The sequence below is a fragment of the Marmota monax genome, unplaced genomic scaffold (genome assembly GCF_021218885.2).
Source record: "Marmota monax isolate L192 unplaced genomic scaffold, Marmota_monax_Labrador192_F-V1.1 WCK01_AAM20220418_F8-fsc00163, whole genome shotgun sequence".
Lineage (NCBI taxonomy): Eukaryota > Metazoa > Chordata > Mammalia > Rodentia > Sciuridae > Marmota > Marmota monax.
Genome location: NW_026693660.1, coordinates 3,909,047 through 3,925,904, shown reverse-complemented (window position 1 = coordinate 3,925,904; position 16,858 = coordinate 3,909,047).

The following is a 16,858-nucleotide window of genomic DNA, read 5'->3' as shown; positions in this document are numbered from 1 at the left end:
CGTGTATCATTGCATCGTCTCCTCTGGACCCTTTAAGACCCTCCCAGCAGGCCACTGTTTTTCCCTCCCCTTGGTTCCTGCCACTCCCTCAAGTCCTTCTTACTTCCTGCCTAATCCTCTCCTGTTTCAGCCTCCATGCTCTGGTCACACTTGTCCTCACACAACTGCACTTTTTATCCTTTTCCTCTATCCAAGTCCCACCAGTGTCCTCATTTCCTTCCTTACTGAAAGAATTCCCCACGCAAAGACACTTCGCCGGGAGAATTCCAATTTTATTGCAAAAAGCAGTGTGCTTATATAGAACTAAGGGGAAGATGGTAGGGTTTAGATAAATGGCAGGCAACCCGTTTATTGGCAAGTTCTTTCAGATATCAGCTCCGGAGCCCAGGAATTAGTTCTTATTGGGGCTAAGGTTCCCCGCCAGCGAGGTTTGAAATTGGCGCCGGTGGGAGAGTTCACACAGGCGGGAACTTTTCGCGCCACTGCAGAAAAGAAGAAGGTAGGAAGAAGAGGTGCTTAGGCGCCATGTTGGGGTTTTTTCTCTGGGGTATGGCTGCCGTTTATAGTTTTCCCAACACTTACCAAGTCTGAACGCCACTGTCTGGCCTTTGATGCCCACAGAATCTAGACTCATTTAACTTTTCCCTGCATTTTCTACCTACCTGGATAGGAGCTTCCATGTCTGGGGCGGTGGCTTTTCTCACTGTCCAAAGCATCCTCACCCTTTCCTGGCTGCTGGTAGACCCCTTGCCAGGATCCCAGTGAGCTCTGCCTGCAGGACAGGACCCACTGATTGAACAGTTCAGCCAGTCATTGGCCTTAATATATTTTGCTTATTTCTAAAAGAATTTTGGTAGGCAGGCACTGTACCATTGAGCCACATCCCCAGTCCCTCTGAAAGAATTTTGAAAAACTGCATCCTTTTATACATTTTTAATAGGACAGAAAAAAAAATCACCCTAAGTGTAATCAGATGTTGAGGAAGTGTTATGAAAAACTTGACATTTGTGGTAGGCAGCATCCTAGATGGCTCCTGAAAGTTCTACCTCCCTATATTCACCCCCTTTTGTAATTGCTCTCCCCTTGGGGGGTAACAGATCATAATGATTTGGTTCCAACAATAGAATATAAGTAGGATAAGGCACTGTCACTTAAAAAAATTAGGTTACAGAAACACCATGATTTTGTGTTGCTCGGCCTCTTTCTCCCAGGCAAGCCAGACTGGGAGACACTCAAGTAGTGGGAATTAAGAGAGCCTCTGGCCGCAGCCAGTGGGGAGTTGAACCCCTCATTAACTAATTACAATTAGTACATAATCAAGCCTAATATGATATGTAGAAAATGCATGTTGACAAGTTATTATTATTTTGACAGGTCTCTCTAGGTTGCCCAGGTTAGCCTTCTGACTCCTGGGCTCAAGTGCTCTCTATCCTCTTTCCTAGTAACTGGGATTCTAGACACCCATGTTCTGCTGTGCCCAAATTGATAAATAACTGTTAAACATAAAAATAAAGTTATTTGAAATTCACTCTTAATGAGATGAATGGATTTTTTCTTCCTTAATGTCAGATCAGGCTGGGCAGGCAGCAACCAAAGTTGGCAGATTTAAAAGGGCCGCTGAACAGGCTTTATTGAGATATCACTCCCGGGCGGAACTCGATCAGACCCACAGAGGGGACAGGGGAAGGGTCTGAGGAGAAACCGAGTGGAAGCTCGACCGGACTGGACTTTTATGGGGCTTACAGCAGGAAGGGAAGGGCTTGGGACAGGAAAAGGTGTCTCTAGGGTCCCTTGCCCCCTTGGAGTTGGTCAGGGGTGTTGGCTGAACTCCAGGATTGGCCAGGGGGTCCTGCTGATTGACAGGCGTTAGTCAGGAGATCTGGCTGATTGACAGGCGTTTCCGCCGGCATCTGATTGAAGTTCAAAGCAGCGTGGGCTGCTTTGTTCTAAGTTGCCACTAAGTCGCCACCAAGTCGCTGCCACCGATCTAACACTTAATTGTTCATGTATCTATGGATGAATATTGCTTATTAATAGAATGAGACAACATTCAGCATTTAGTAATATTTTAGATGTAAGCCTTAAAAAACTTGCTTGCCTAAATGATTATGACTTGGTTTTGATATGACCATGTTTCTCAATTCTTTGAGCACCTTTAGAAAAATCACATAGCCATCTGTAGGTTATTTTTGTTTTCTATTTGTTTGTTGCCAGGATGGGGATTGAACGCTGGGCCTCCTTTATGGGAGGCAAGCATTATACCACTGACTATATCTGCAGCCCCTCAATAAGTATTTTTAATGATTTGGCTGCTGAAAACTTGATTGGGTCCTTCTGTTTTTGGAAAGGCAATAATTGGAACACATTTGACTTGCAAAAAGAAAGTATCCATTTATCTAACTACTTACCTGACAATCAGAGTCCTGTTAGACACCACTATTGGAGATTATTCCTTTATCTCATGTCTGGGGTATTTTTCATACTCCAGACTGGTGAGAGGCCTACTTTCCTTCTGAAAGCAGGAGAAGGATAAGAATAAAAACAGGCTAGGAAAGGAGGGAGTCTCCATCTACACCTGCCACATGGACAGCTGGTAGCTTCCCAAGCAGGTAAATTCCTGAGAGGACACAGGGATGCTGAGATTCTGGAAACCCTTTCCCTCCAAGACAGGATCAGTGCACTTTTTCTGTAAGGGATAAGATCATAAATGTTTCAGATTCAAATGCCCCAGCTACTTAACTCTGCCCTTGTAGCAGCCACAGACAAAGGAGTGTAGCCATGTTCCCAAAATCTTAAATCTGAATTTATATAATTTTCACCTGTCCCCAATTTTTATTCCCATTTTTATTGCTTCCCCCAACTACTTGAAAGTGTGAAAGTCATCTTAGCTTCCTGAGTGGTGGGGGAGCAGAACAGAGGCACTAGGTTGCTGACCCCTGCCCTAAAGCATCCATATAGGCATGCCCCCAGGAGAGCCTCCTGGTGCTCTGGGGAAGGTGTACTCTAGTGTGAAATTGCCACTGAGGCTCTTGACCTTGGCTGCATGCTGGAGTCACCTGGGGTGATTCGCAAAATACCACACCCACTCCACCCTTGGCTCAGATGGTCTAAGTATTTTTAAGTGGTTTCCCAGGTGATTCTAATCACAGCCTGATTTTGGACCACTGTCCTGATTGCCATAAGTGCCGCACTGTTCACAGGTCATAGTGCTGCTTTGTGATGTGGCTACTGTGTTGTATCCAGTAGAAGACCTCATTGTTGTAAGATAAAGTCCAATTTCAGAGATTTTAAAGTCTAAAATATGTTTCTGACTGGATGAAATAGAAACTTGCCTACAAGATGGATCCCCTCCAATGGGCTGGGTTCTGGCTTCCTCAGCTCTGTGCTCCTCTCAGCCAACTGTGTATTGACAGGCAACTGAGTTTATTGCATGTTCTCTGGATTCTTTTCCCTGACAAAGAGCCTCATCATGAGGATAGATACTAAAAAAAAGACAGAAAGAGGAAAAAATGATTTTCTTTCTTTCTTTTTTTGTAGATTCATTGACTAGTAGACAAGTATCAGGAGTCAGTCAGATAAGAATTGGAGAATTTGGTGGTATCTTTGGCTCTGGGAAGTGAGAAATGACCACAGATCCCGTTGCTGGGCAGCAAGAGTGATGGGACATCTATCTCCATGAGGAAAACCTGTTAGACCAGGACGCAAGAAAAGACCACTGGCTCCAAATAAAATCAAATTAAAGCAAGCTGATTATTTCGACCGGCCGGGCTGCCTCTCCCACCAAAAACCACGGGAACAAGACAGCCCTGCAGCTTTCTTGCAGCCCAGCTTTATAGCCCAGAAAGTTACACAAAGTGGGGTTACAGATAACAAAACTCTGAGGAGCAAAACACAGTGGCTAGTTTACGTTTCTGCTGGCCCTGACATCAGAATTTATGAAGGTCATTAGAGCCTCAGAGAGGGTCATTATCTGGCCAGGGAAGGCCAAGATTGATGAGGCATCACTAAAGTTTCAGAGAGGGCTGCTATCTGGTCAGAGAGCCAGGCATGGGTGAGTTCAAGGCACGGGCAGGCATTCCAAGAAGGTTCAGAATTTGCAGTAATTTATAGTAAAACCAAAATTATCTGTTCATGGCTTTGTGGTGAGATGGCTCCCAATTTTAAGAGACAATCAGGTTGGGTCTATCATACCCCCCTTTTCTTATGTGTCCCTTTCAAATCTTTGATAGGGTAGGGGAAGAGCACTGAGGGAATTTTAATCCCTCAGGTAACAGTCTCCAACTTTTTTTGAAGTCACCCAAATCTGGTCTCCCTGATTTGACCTGACTTAATTAATTATTTATATTGACTGTCTATTTATTTTTGGCTCCATTATTGTAAGAAGAGGGGGGTTGTTTGTTTTGGCTTCTTCTGAGCTGAGAGGGGGTGAGGGACATGAGTTCCCTTTTAGAAGTCAGTTCGGTTTGAAGTCTGGTTGGGGAAGAACAGGTTGTAAAGTCATCTGGGGATGGGTGCTTCTATGAGAGAAACAAAATCCATGAGTACTGAATAAATGTTGCAGCAGCTAGAACTTGTCACTGTATAATAGAAATCCTCTCACCAGGAGGTGTGAGGGCTGAGAAGTTAATATATATGTATATATATTTACCAGGAGAAGCTGACTCCATAATAAGGACAGAGTGGACAAAGCCTTTATATAGAAATGTAAATCTTTAACATTTTTAAAGTTATCAGGAATGTAAACACAACATTTAACTTTTAGTGTTACAGATGTCCTTCCCCATAAGATACAGTTTAATAATTTTTTAAAAAATTTTTTATTGTTGGTTGTTCAAAACATTACATAGTTCTTGATATATCATATTTCACACTTTGATTCAAGTGGGTTATGAACTCCCATTTTTACCCCGTATACAGATTGCAGAATCACATCAGTTACACATCCATTGATTTACATATTGCCATACTAGTGTCTGTTGTATTCTGCTGCCTTTCCTATCCTCTACTATCCCCCCTCCCCTCCCCTCCCCTCCCCTCTTCTCTCTCTACCCCCTCTACTGTCATTCATTTCTCCCCCTTGTATTATTTTCCCCTTTCCTCTCACTTCCTCTTGTATGTAATTTTGTATAACCCTGAGGGTCTCCTTCCATTTCCATGCAATTTCCCTTCTCTCTCCCTTTCCCTCCCACCTCTCATCCCAGTTTAATGTTAATCTTCTTCTCATGCTCTTCGTCCCTACTCTGTTCTTAGTTACTCTCCTTATATCAAAGAAGACATTTGGCATTTGTGTTTTAGGGATTGGCTAGCTTCACTTAGCATAATCTGCTCTAATGCCATCCATTTCCCTGCAAATTCTATGATTTTGTCATTTTTTAATGCAGAGTAATACTCCATTGTGTATAAATGCCATATTTTTTTTTTATCCATTCGTCTATTAAAGGGCATCTAGGTTGGTTCCACAGTCTTGCTATTGTGAATTGTGCTGCTATGAACATCGATGTAGCAGTGTCCCTGTAGCATGCTCTTTTTAGGTCTTTAGGGAATAGACCGAGAAGGGGAATAGCTGGGTCAAATGGTGGTTCCATTCCCAGCTTTCCAAGAAATCTCCATACTGCTTTCCAAATTGGCTGCACCAATTTGCAGTCCCACCAGCAATGTACAAGTGTACCCTTTTCCCCACATCCTCGCCAGCACTTGTTGTTGTTTGACTTCATAATGGCTGCCAATCTTACTGGAGTGAGATGGTATCTTAGGGTGGTTTTGATTTGCATTTCTCTGACTGTTACAGAAGGTGAGCATTTTTTCATGTACTTGTTGATTGACTGTATGTCCTCCTCTGAGAAGTGTCTGTTCAGGTCCTTGGCCCATTTGTTGATTGGGTTGTTTGTTCTCTTACTGTCTAATTTTTTGAGTTCTTTGTATACTCTGGATATTAGGGCTCTATCTGAAGTGTGAGGAGTAAAGATTTGTTCCCAGGGTGTAGGCTCCCTATTTACCTCTCTTATTGTTTCTTTTGCTGAGAAAAAACTTTTTAGTTTGAGTAAGTCCCATTTGTTGATTCTAGTTATTAACTTTTGTGCTATGGGTGTCCTATTGAGGAATTTGGAGCCCGACCCCACCGAATGTAGATCATAACCAACTTTTTCTTCTACCAGACGCCGTGTCTCTGATTTGATATCAAGCTCCTTGATCCATTTTGAATTAACTTTTGTGCATGGCGAGAGAAAGGGATTCAGTTTCATTTTGTTGCACATGGATTTCCAGTTTTCCCAGCACCATTTGTTGAAGATGCTATCCTTCCTCCATTGCATGCTTTTAGCCCCTTTATCAAATATAAGATAGTTGTAGTTTTGTGGATTGGTTTCTGTGTCCTCTATTCTGTACCATTGGTCCACCCGCCTGTTTTGGTACCAGTACCATGCTGCTTTTGTTACTATTGCTCTGTAGTATAGTTTGAAGTCTGGTATTGCTATACCGCCTGATTCACACTTCCTGCTTAGAGTTGTTTTTGCTATTCTGGGTCTTTTATTTTTCCATATGAATTTCATGATTGCTTTCTCTCTTTCTACAAGAAATGCCGTTGGGATTTTGATTGGCATTGCATTAAACCTATAGAGAACTTTTGGTAATATCGCCATTTTGATGATGTTAGTTCTGCCTATCCATGAACAGGGTATATTTTTCCATCTTCTAAGATCTTCTTCTATTTCTCTCTTTAGGGTTCTGTAGTTTTCATTGTATAAGTCTTTCACCTCTTTTGTTAGGTTGATTCCCAAGTATTTTTTTTTTTTTTGAGGATATTGTGAATGGAGTGGTTGTCCTCATTTCCATTTCAGGGGATTTGTCGCTGATATACAGGAATGCCTTTGATTTATGCGTGTTGATTTTATATCCTGCCACTTTGCTGAATTCATTTATTAGCTCTAATAGTTTCTTTGTAGAGCCTTTTGGGTCATGTCACCTGCAAATAGTGATAATTTAAGTTCTTCTTTTCCTATTTTTATGCCTTTAATTTCTTTCGTCTGTCTAATTGCTCTGGCCAGTGTTTCGAGAACTATGTTGAACAGAAGTGGTGAGAGAGGGCATCCCCGTCTTGTTCCAGATTTTAGAGGGAATGCCTTCAATTTTTCTCCATTCAGAATGATGCTAGCCTGAGGCTTAGCATAGATTGCTTTTACAATATTGAGGTATGTTCCTGTTATCCCTAGTTTTTCTAGAGTTTTGAACATAAAGTGATGCTGTACTTTGTTGAATGCTTTTCCGCATCCATCGAGATGATCATATGGTTCTTATTTTTAAGTCTATTGATGTGGTGAATAACATTTATTGATTTCCGTATATTGAACCAGCCTTGCATCCCAGGGATGAATCCTACTTGATCATGGTGCACAATTTTTTTGATATGTTTTTGTATCCGATTCGCCAGAATTTTATTGAGGATTTTTGCATCTAGGTTCATTAGAGATATTGGTCTGTAGTTTTCTTTCTTTGAAGTGTCTTTGTCTGGTTTAGGAATCAGGGTGATGTTGGCCTCGTAGAATGAATTTGGAAGTTCTCCCTCTTTTTCTATTTCCTGAAGTAGCTTGAAAAGTATTGGTATTAGTTCCTCTTTAAAGGTTTTGTAAAACTCTGCTGTATACCCATCCGGTCCTGGGCTTTTCTTAGTTGGTAGTCTTTTTATGGTTTCTTCTATTTCCTCAATTGATATTGGTCTGTTTAGGTTGTCTATATCCTCCTGACTCAATCTGGGCAGATCATATGACTTCAGAAATTTATCGATGCCTTCACTATCTTCTAATTTATTGGAGTATAAGGATTCAGAAATAATTTCTGATTATCTTCTGTATTTCTGAAGTGTCTGTTGTGATATTGCCTTTTTCATCCCGTATGCTAGTAATTTGAGTTCTCTCTCTTCTTCTCTTCGTTAGCACGGCTAAGGGTCTGTCGATTTTATTTATTTTTTCAAAGAACCAACTTTTAGTTTTGTCAATTTTTTCAATTGTTTCTTTTGTTTCGATTTCATTAATTTCAGCTCTGATTTTAATTATTTCTTGCCTTCTACTTCTTTTGCTGTTGTTTTGCTCTTCTTTTTCTAGGATTTTGAGATGAAGTATGAGATCATTTATTTGTTGGTTTTTTCTTTTTTTAAGGAATGAACTCCAAGCAATGAATTTTCCTCTTAGAACTGCTTTCAATGTGTCCCATAGATTCCGATATGTTATGTCTGTGTTTTCATTTATCTCTAAGAATTTTTTAATTTCCTCCTTGATGTCTTCTATAACCCATTGATCATTCAGTAACCTATTGTTCATTCTCCAAGTGATGCATGATTTTTCATTCCTTCTTTTATCGCTGATTCTCAGTTTCATTCCATTATGATCAGATAAGATGCATGGTATTATCTCTACTCCTTTATATTGTCTAAGAGTTGCCCTGTGACATAATATATGATCTAATTTTGAAAAGGATCCATGTGCTGCTGAGAAAAAAGTGTAACTGCTTGATGTTGGGTGGTATATTCTATATATGTCAATTAAGTCTAGGTTATTAATTGTGTTATTGAGTTCTATAGTTTCCAACTTTTGTTTGGAAGATCTGTCCAGTGGTGAGAGAGGTGTGTTGAAGTCTCCCATGATTATTGTATGGTGGTCTATTAGACTCTTGAACTTGAGAAGAATTTGTTTGATGAACATAGCTGCACCATTGTTTGGGGCATATATATTTATGATTGTTGTGTCTTGTTTGTGTATGGTTCCCTTGAGCAGTACGTAGTGTCCCTTTTTATCCCTTTTGATTAACTTTGGCTTGAAATCTATTTTATTTGATATGAGTATGGACACTCCTGCTTGTTTCCGAAGTCCATATGAGTGATATGATTTTTCTCAACCTTTCACCTTCAGCCTATGTATGTCTTTTCCTATCAAATGCGTCTCCTGTAGGCAGCATATTGTTGGGTCTTGTTTTGTGATCCATTCTACTAGCCTGTGTCTCTTAATTGGTGAGTTTAAGTCATTAACATTTAGGGTTATTATTGAGATATGGGTTGTTCTTCCAGCCATATTTGTGTATTTATGTTACTAAACATGGTTTGTTTTCCTCTTTGATTATTTTTCCCCCCTTTACTGTCCTACCTCCCACTGTTGGTTTTCATTGTTATTTTCCATTTCCTCTTCCTGTAATGTTTTGGTGAGGATGTTTTGAAGAGATGGTTTTCTAGCTGCAAATTCTTTAAACTTTTGTTTATCGTGGAAGGATTTAATTTCATCTTCCATCCTGAAGCTTAATTTTGCTGGATACACAATTCTTGGTTGGAACCCATTTTCTTTCAGTGTTTGAAATATGTTATTCCAGGATCTTCTAGCTTTCAGAGTCTGTGTTGAAAGATCAGCTGTTATCCTGATTGGCTTACCCCTAAATGTGATCTGCTTCCTTTCTCTTGTAGCTTTTAAAATTCTCTCCTTATTCTGTATGTTGGGCATCTTCATTATAATGTGTCTAGGTGTGGATCTCTTATGATTTTGCACATTCAGCGTCCTGTAGGCTTCTAGGATTTGGGATTCTGTCTCATTCTTCAAGTCTGGGAAGTTTTCTCGTATTATTTCATTGACTATTCATTGCTCATTCCTTTAGTTTGGACCTCTATACCTTCCTGTATCCCAATGACTCTTAAGTTTGGTCTCTTTATGTTATCCTATATTTCTTGGATGTTCTGCTCATGGTTTCTTAACAGTCTTGCTGAGCTGTCTATGTTCTTTTCAAGTTGAAATACTTTGTCTTCATTGTCTGATGTTCTATCTTCTAAGTGTTCTACTCTGCTGGTAGTATTCTCCATTGAGTTTTTAAGTTGGTTTATTGCTTCCTTCATTTCTAGGATTTCTGTTTGTTTGTTTTTTATAACCTCTATCTCCCTGTATAGTTGATCTTTTGCTTCCTGGATTTGTTTGCGTAATTCATTGTCGAAGTGATCTTTCATTGTCTAATTTTGCTGTCTAATGTCTTCCTTGAGACTCCAGATCATCTGAAGCATGTATATCCTGAATTCTTTATCTGACATTCCATCTGCTGCAGCTGTTACCTCTTCTACAGTTGAGTTGACCTGCATTGCTTGTGGTCCTTTCTTTCCTTGTCTTTTCATACTGCTTGCGTTTCTTTCTGCTTGGTGAAACTGTTGTGTTTTTGAAAATTTTTCCCCCTATATATTTATATTGCTCTTGTATAATTGAAAAGTCTCTCTTCTAGGGTCGGGCGGCGGTCTGCCTACCTTGCAAGCGTGGGTGGCGGCTCTGCTCTGCCCCTCCTCCAATTGGTGTGACGTGTCTACCACGCCCGCGGACCCCTGGGCCTGTTCTGCCGGTCGGTCGCAGGTCCGCCTACCTGCAGTCGCGGGAGGCGGCTCTGCTCTGCCCTTACTACAATTGGGGTCACGTGACTACCGCGCCGGCGGGCCGCTGGGCCTGTCCCGGGCACGGGCAAAAGCTCTGCTCTGCCCCTACTCCAATTGGGGTGACGTGTGTACCACGCCGGCAGGCCACCGGGCCTGATCCGCCGGTCGGTTGCAGTTCTGCCTACCTTGCAGGCACGGGCGGCGGCTCTGCTCTGCCCCTCCTCCAATTGGTGTGACTTGTCGACCACACCCGCGGACCGCTGGGCCTGTTCCGGGCACGGGTGAAGGCTCTGCTCTGCTCCTACTCCAATTGGGGTGACGTGCCTACCATCCCGGCCGGCTGCTGGGCCTGTTCCACCAATCGGTCGCAGGTCTGCCTACCTTGCGGGCATGGGCGGTGGCTCTGCTCTGCCCCTACTCCAAATGGGGTGATGTGTCTGTCGCGCCGGCAGACCCCTGGGCCTGTCCTGTTGGTCGGTCACAGGTCTGCCTACCTTGCGGGCGTGGGTGGCGGCTCTGCTCTGCCCCTACTCCAATTGGGGTTACGTGACTACCACGCCGGCGGGCCGCTGGGCCTGTTCCGGGCGCGGGCGGCGGCTCTGCTCTGCCCCTCTGGCTTGATGACAAAGTGAGAGAGACTCGGGTGTTTGTGACTCACTTTCTTTACCAGGAGACCAACTGTTTCTGTCATCGCTGGTATCAATGAAGTTCTCTCCTCCTCCGCTTTCTGATGACATCAGATCTCTGCCATGTTGGTATCCCATGTGAATGGCAGCATTTCGTTCCCTTTGCCGGGTGACCAAAGCAACGGGTGAGTCCTGACCGGCCCTCACAAGCCCCGTCTCAGTCCTGTTGCCACTGCCTATGAAGGCTCGGTTGGTATTTACCTCCACAGTATTCAGCAGGACCTGGACCGAGAAGCAGTTTCCACGGGTTCTTTAGCCTGGCCGCTCCATGCTTGGTGTATCCAGTTTAATAATTTAATGTCATCTAATCTTGAAAATCCTTTTACTAGTATGACCTCTGTGTCTGATAGAGAAACCTTTAATTCTGTTACTCAGGGCTGGATAATCATGCTAGCAAACACCAAGCCTACCTGGGTAGGTTAGGAATATCTGTAGGCCTTCAACTAAAAAACTACTCTGGCAGTTCCTCTTGATAGTTTATTTTTATAGTTATCAGGCATTTCTGTCTGAGAATCCTTCTTTGTAGCCTCCAGTCTTACTTATTTTGGGGGGCTAACATAAGGTATATATCTTAAATTTTTATTATTATTTAAAATGCCCAGGAATGGCTGTGTTTTGGTTTTATCTGTCTTTGCTAAGTGTTTAAGATGAAGCAGTCAAACTGACTTTTGTTTTTATCTATTGTTAATAGTCAGCAGAGTTTTTATGGGAGTCATTCCTGGGGAAACTTGAGAGCAACTTCTCAGTTCTGCTAGTGCCATTTGCGCTAGGATGATTCCAGGTCTTGCTTGACCATGTGGTTTCCCTTGGAAGCATCAGGGATGTCTCCCTTCTCCGATGACCCCCCTCTTCATAGCAAATGCACTGATTGGCTTTTTGTTCTCCAGTGGTCTCATTAATCTCCCTGATCAGGAGGTTATGTGGCCCAGAGTTGCAAAGCTCTTTAGAGAAGTCCCCTGTTCCCTGGATTCAGACTGACTCAGAGGGCAAGAGCCAAATATTGTTTTTTGTTGTTGTTGTTGTTGTTCTTTTAATTTAACTTTAATTTTAAAACTTAAACATCCATCAAATAAATTTTAACAGCCTTATATTAAGAGTACTGGGCTTTAATGTCTAAAACTTTACAATTATTTATTTATTTTTTATTAATTGGGGTCTGTATTTTCCTATCTGTCTTATAGGTGATGGCTTATTATCCTAAATTAACCCAGGTTGTGTTCTTAGAGCAACACCTCTGCAAAACACTAACAGGGAATCTTTAGATCATTTATAAGGAAATTAAAAAATAAAATTAACAAGAGTAAAAACATATTTAGTTCATATAATAGCTACTCTGAATTTTGGCTGAGTTATACATTAGATCCCCTGTTTGAGATCCTAGTAATCTTGACAGAAAAAAAAAACAACTTTGAACATAACTTTAAATGAACTAAAATCTGGCCTTCTGCTTTCGTAGTCATTCTCACATGTAGTAAGATGGGACACAGAGCCTATTCTCAGGTGAGGCAGGGCTCTTCATAAATCTTAAGTGTTCTAGTTCTAAAGCTGATCTTTGTCTTTTAAATATCATTTTACAAAGTTTACATAAATTGTTTGAGGTCACATGAATATTAGCTAACACCATATGATATCACATTTAAAACATAAATTAAAGAAAGGCTGAAAGTTTTTAACTTTTTGTGGAAAGGAGCAAAATACTTTGTGCTTTATAATATTAACCTTTACATAGATTAGACTCTTATTAACTTAAAAATACATTTAAATTGTTCCCCAATGTAAAAAGTAACATAAAACTTTACATATCTTATTGATAACAGGTAAATAAATTCCCAATATGTTTTTTAAAGCTTAAAATTACCATACAACTTTAGAACACCAGCTTGATATAATGTTCTTTTAAAGCTTCTCCCTTACACACTTGTATACCTGGAAGATATGAGCACATTAATACCATCACAATTACATTTATGTTTTTATATTAACCAAGTTTAGCTTTTAAAGAAATGACAGTACAATGCTCTAAAATAACAGTTCTTATTTAACCAGTTGTTTAATTTTTATGGTTACTTGCTCTAGAAAAAAAGAAATAAAACTTAATAAACACAATGTTATGGGTAAACTTATGTTTTAAGAAATCTTTGTCTTTTTAACATATGATTGATTGTTAAAAAAAACTTATACAGACCTTAGTATATCAATCAGATATCTAACAAAAGTATTCATGAATGAGTAATCCCATATCAAATTTACTTTACTTACTTTATCAAAATATTAGACAAGTGTATTGAACAGTGTTAGCAAATTTTTTCCTTGTTGAAGGAAAGTCCTAGAACCAAAGCATATTAGACATTTTATAGACATTAATATTTTATTAGTTTTTTTGAACACCTAGAAAAACTTGTAAGCTTAAATTTAAAGACATTTATTTTTATCTGTTTATCCAATTTAAATTGAACCATTTAAATCATGTGAATTAAAGATCTTTGGATCCATTTTTTTAAATTCTATGAGCACTCCTTATATCTGTTAATTTATATATCATAGATATGATATATGGACATATGCACATATAGACATACAACACATAACACAAGTATGCACACATAACACAATAGTAAAGGCCTTGTAGCTTTCGCAGGTGAAATCTCCATTTCAATGTTTTAAAAACTCCACAGTTGATCAAAAATAGAACTGATCAGAAAAACATTAACCTAGGTCTGTAGGATCAAAATCATGAGCTCAAAAAAATATAGAATCTAAGAAAAAGCAAGAGTCCTAGGAAAAAATGACCGGCCAGTAATTAGTAAATACCATATAATTTACTTTTTGGTTTAGTCTAGTTTGAGTTCAGGTAAAAGACACCTTTACCCTTTTTTTTTCTTAGGCTTCCGATCAGTCTCCTACTGAGCTCACAGGCTTCTTCTGTCTGCATTTCAAGTAAGTCCTGGCTGAGGTCAGAAAGGAGCAGGGAAAAATGCTATTCTGAACAGAAACCTCATGTCAAAGTCATTTTAACCATAAATCATAATTTTCAGGTTTGGATGTTGAAAATTATGATACAAGTTTAAGATACAATTTACAAAATTTCATATCTTTAAATCTTGTTTTGCCAAAGGAAAAAATTTTTCTTGGGGCTGGGGATATGGCTCAAGCGGTAGTGCGCTCACCTGGCATGCATGCGGCCCGGGTTTGATCCTCAGCACCACATACAAACAAAGATGTTGTGTCCGCCGAAAACTAAAAAAGTAAAATATTAAAATTCATTCTCTCTCTCTCTCTCTCTCTCTCTCTCTCTCTCAAATAAAAAAATTTCCTACGCTAGAAAAGCTTGCTCTCACACAACTGAAAATAAGATCTTACTTGATAATATAAAAGCTATCATCAGAAGAAATCCCTTCAGGATCATTAGGCCACTTCCTTTGTTCTGAAGATCGTAAAGTAGTATTAAGTTACATTAAATCACCTAAAAAATTTTCAAAAGAGAACCACGCACTACCATCTATATCCAAAATTAAGCTTTAAAATTTCCAAGACTGTTGCTATTCAACTTCATTTTAATAAGCCAGACCAACCCCCAATCCAACGCTTTTCTTTCCCCAAGCCCTACACACTGAGGGGAACAGATATCATACTATGATTTACTATTCTTGTCCAAATTAATGCACTGATACATATAGTGACATTTTCTCAGGCTACCCAATTCAAAAATTGGTGAAAAAACTGAATGATTGGGAGTTACTTGCCAACTTGGAAGTAAAGTTCTTTAGTTTTCCATCCTAAGTATTTAAGTTCTGTGTCATGAATTATCTGAAATCATAAACTAAATAATTACCTAAACCCAACTTTTAACTGCAAGATTGTGCAATGCTTCAAAAACCCATTCAGATACCAGATTATTATAATAAACCACCATCTTTTAGACATATATTCAGCCAAGATCACCCCCAAGAAACAATCTATAATATCAACACATTATTGCCCATGTCTTAAAGGACCAGAAACAGATATAAACAAAGATTTAATAAAAAGTTCAATTTAATAAAAAGAAATACAACAACAGACAGAAAGGAGCTCCAAACTATGGCTGACAGGCAGGAACCTTTAAAACAGAGCAGATAAAAGAAAAACTCCCCAAGTTTCTAACTCCCTTTCAACTCCTACACCAGTGGCACCATAGATGTCCCCACGAGTGGACCAGATATTTTCACAGAGGGGTAACCCGAAATGTAAAATCAAGGGTCTTGGTGGTGACTTTACTGCATTTAGTGTCCCCTTTTTCTTTTTCTCTTTTTTAAGTAGACAGAAGTGGCATAATCCTTACAGTGCAGGCAGGGAAGGAAGGTGGGAGTTCCCCAAAGCAAAAGGGCTTCAGTAGCTGCTGGGAGTCCCTCAGTCCCTCCTTTTACTTACAGGATTAGCTCTTCTGGTTCAGTTTCACCCCAGGCATGCTCCATATCTCCTAACATTTCAGTAGTCAACTCTCAAAAAGTTCTCAGGGGCTCCTTTAGAGTTTCCCTTGAAGTGTCAAAATTTGTAACTGAAAGTTCAGTTCCTGACCTTGAAGCTAATTAATGCCAATTTAATAATGAGGACAGGAGTTTTTTTTTTTTAAAAGAGAGAGAGAGAGAGATAGAGAGAGAGAGAAGAGAGAGAATTTTAATATTTATTTATTTTTTAGTTTTTTTCAGCGGACACAACATCTTTGTTTGTATGTGGTGCTGAGGATCGAACCCGGGCCGCACGCATGCCAAGCAAGCGTGCTACCGCTTGAGCCACATCCCCAGCCCTTGGGACAGGGTTTTGAGAAAAAGAAAAAGGGAGGTTTCTTGCTTTGCTAACAAAGGAGAAACACATGGGACTCCGCCCCAAAGGTTGTGACTCTCTAGATCTGGAGGGACAAGGGGTTTTAAAGGAATTTCACTTGTGATCTGGGAGATACTCAGTTCTTAGATCCCCAGCAGGCATTGCCCTCTGCAGTGGGTGTGCTCCAGGCAGCCAGCTAGGGGTTTCTCTCATTCTGCTTAACAAAGGGGGGTAAAGTTCATCCCAGTTTCTTAAAACACAATTCAAAGGGGTGTCAGGCTTACTTGCTTTATTTACCCATTTTCATGTCCAAATTTCTTAAGTTTTTACCATAGAAGTCACACAACAAAAGGCAGGGGGAAAAAACATATAGAACACAGAACAAAACACACAAAAAAACAGAAACACGGCACCAAAACTGAAAAACAGAGGAGCAATGCAATGTCTTGCTAAAGCTCCCGGGTCAGGAGCGCGTATGTGCCCATCGGCACCTCTCTTCCCTTCCAGAGGAATTCCCTACAGAACAGAACAGAGGACAGAATGATATCTCATTACTGTCCTGGACAGGAGTATATGTGAGCCTCGCCAGGCCACCTCTCTGTCTTCAGAAGAGATCTCTCTTAACCGGATACCAGGTGTTATAAAGGCTCCACTTACCTATGGAGGCCTCCTCCACCAGATGTTTGCTCATAGTTTTAGAGTGGCAGTTCACTGCAGTACTCTGGGGATTGAAAGCTCACTCAAGGCCTTGGAACGTCTCAAGGTGTGCACCCCTTAGAGTGGCTCTCCAGCCCAGAGCCCTGGAGCAAAGGCCGGCTTTAGAATTTCTAGCAGTCTGGTCTTGTGGTCTGGTCTGGCAAGGTCATCTCGGTGGGGCCTCCAAAATGTTAGACCAGGATGCAAGAAAGACCACTGACTCCAATTAAAATCAAATTAAAGCAAGCTTATTATTTCAACCGGCCGGGCTGCCTCTCCCACCAAAAAC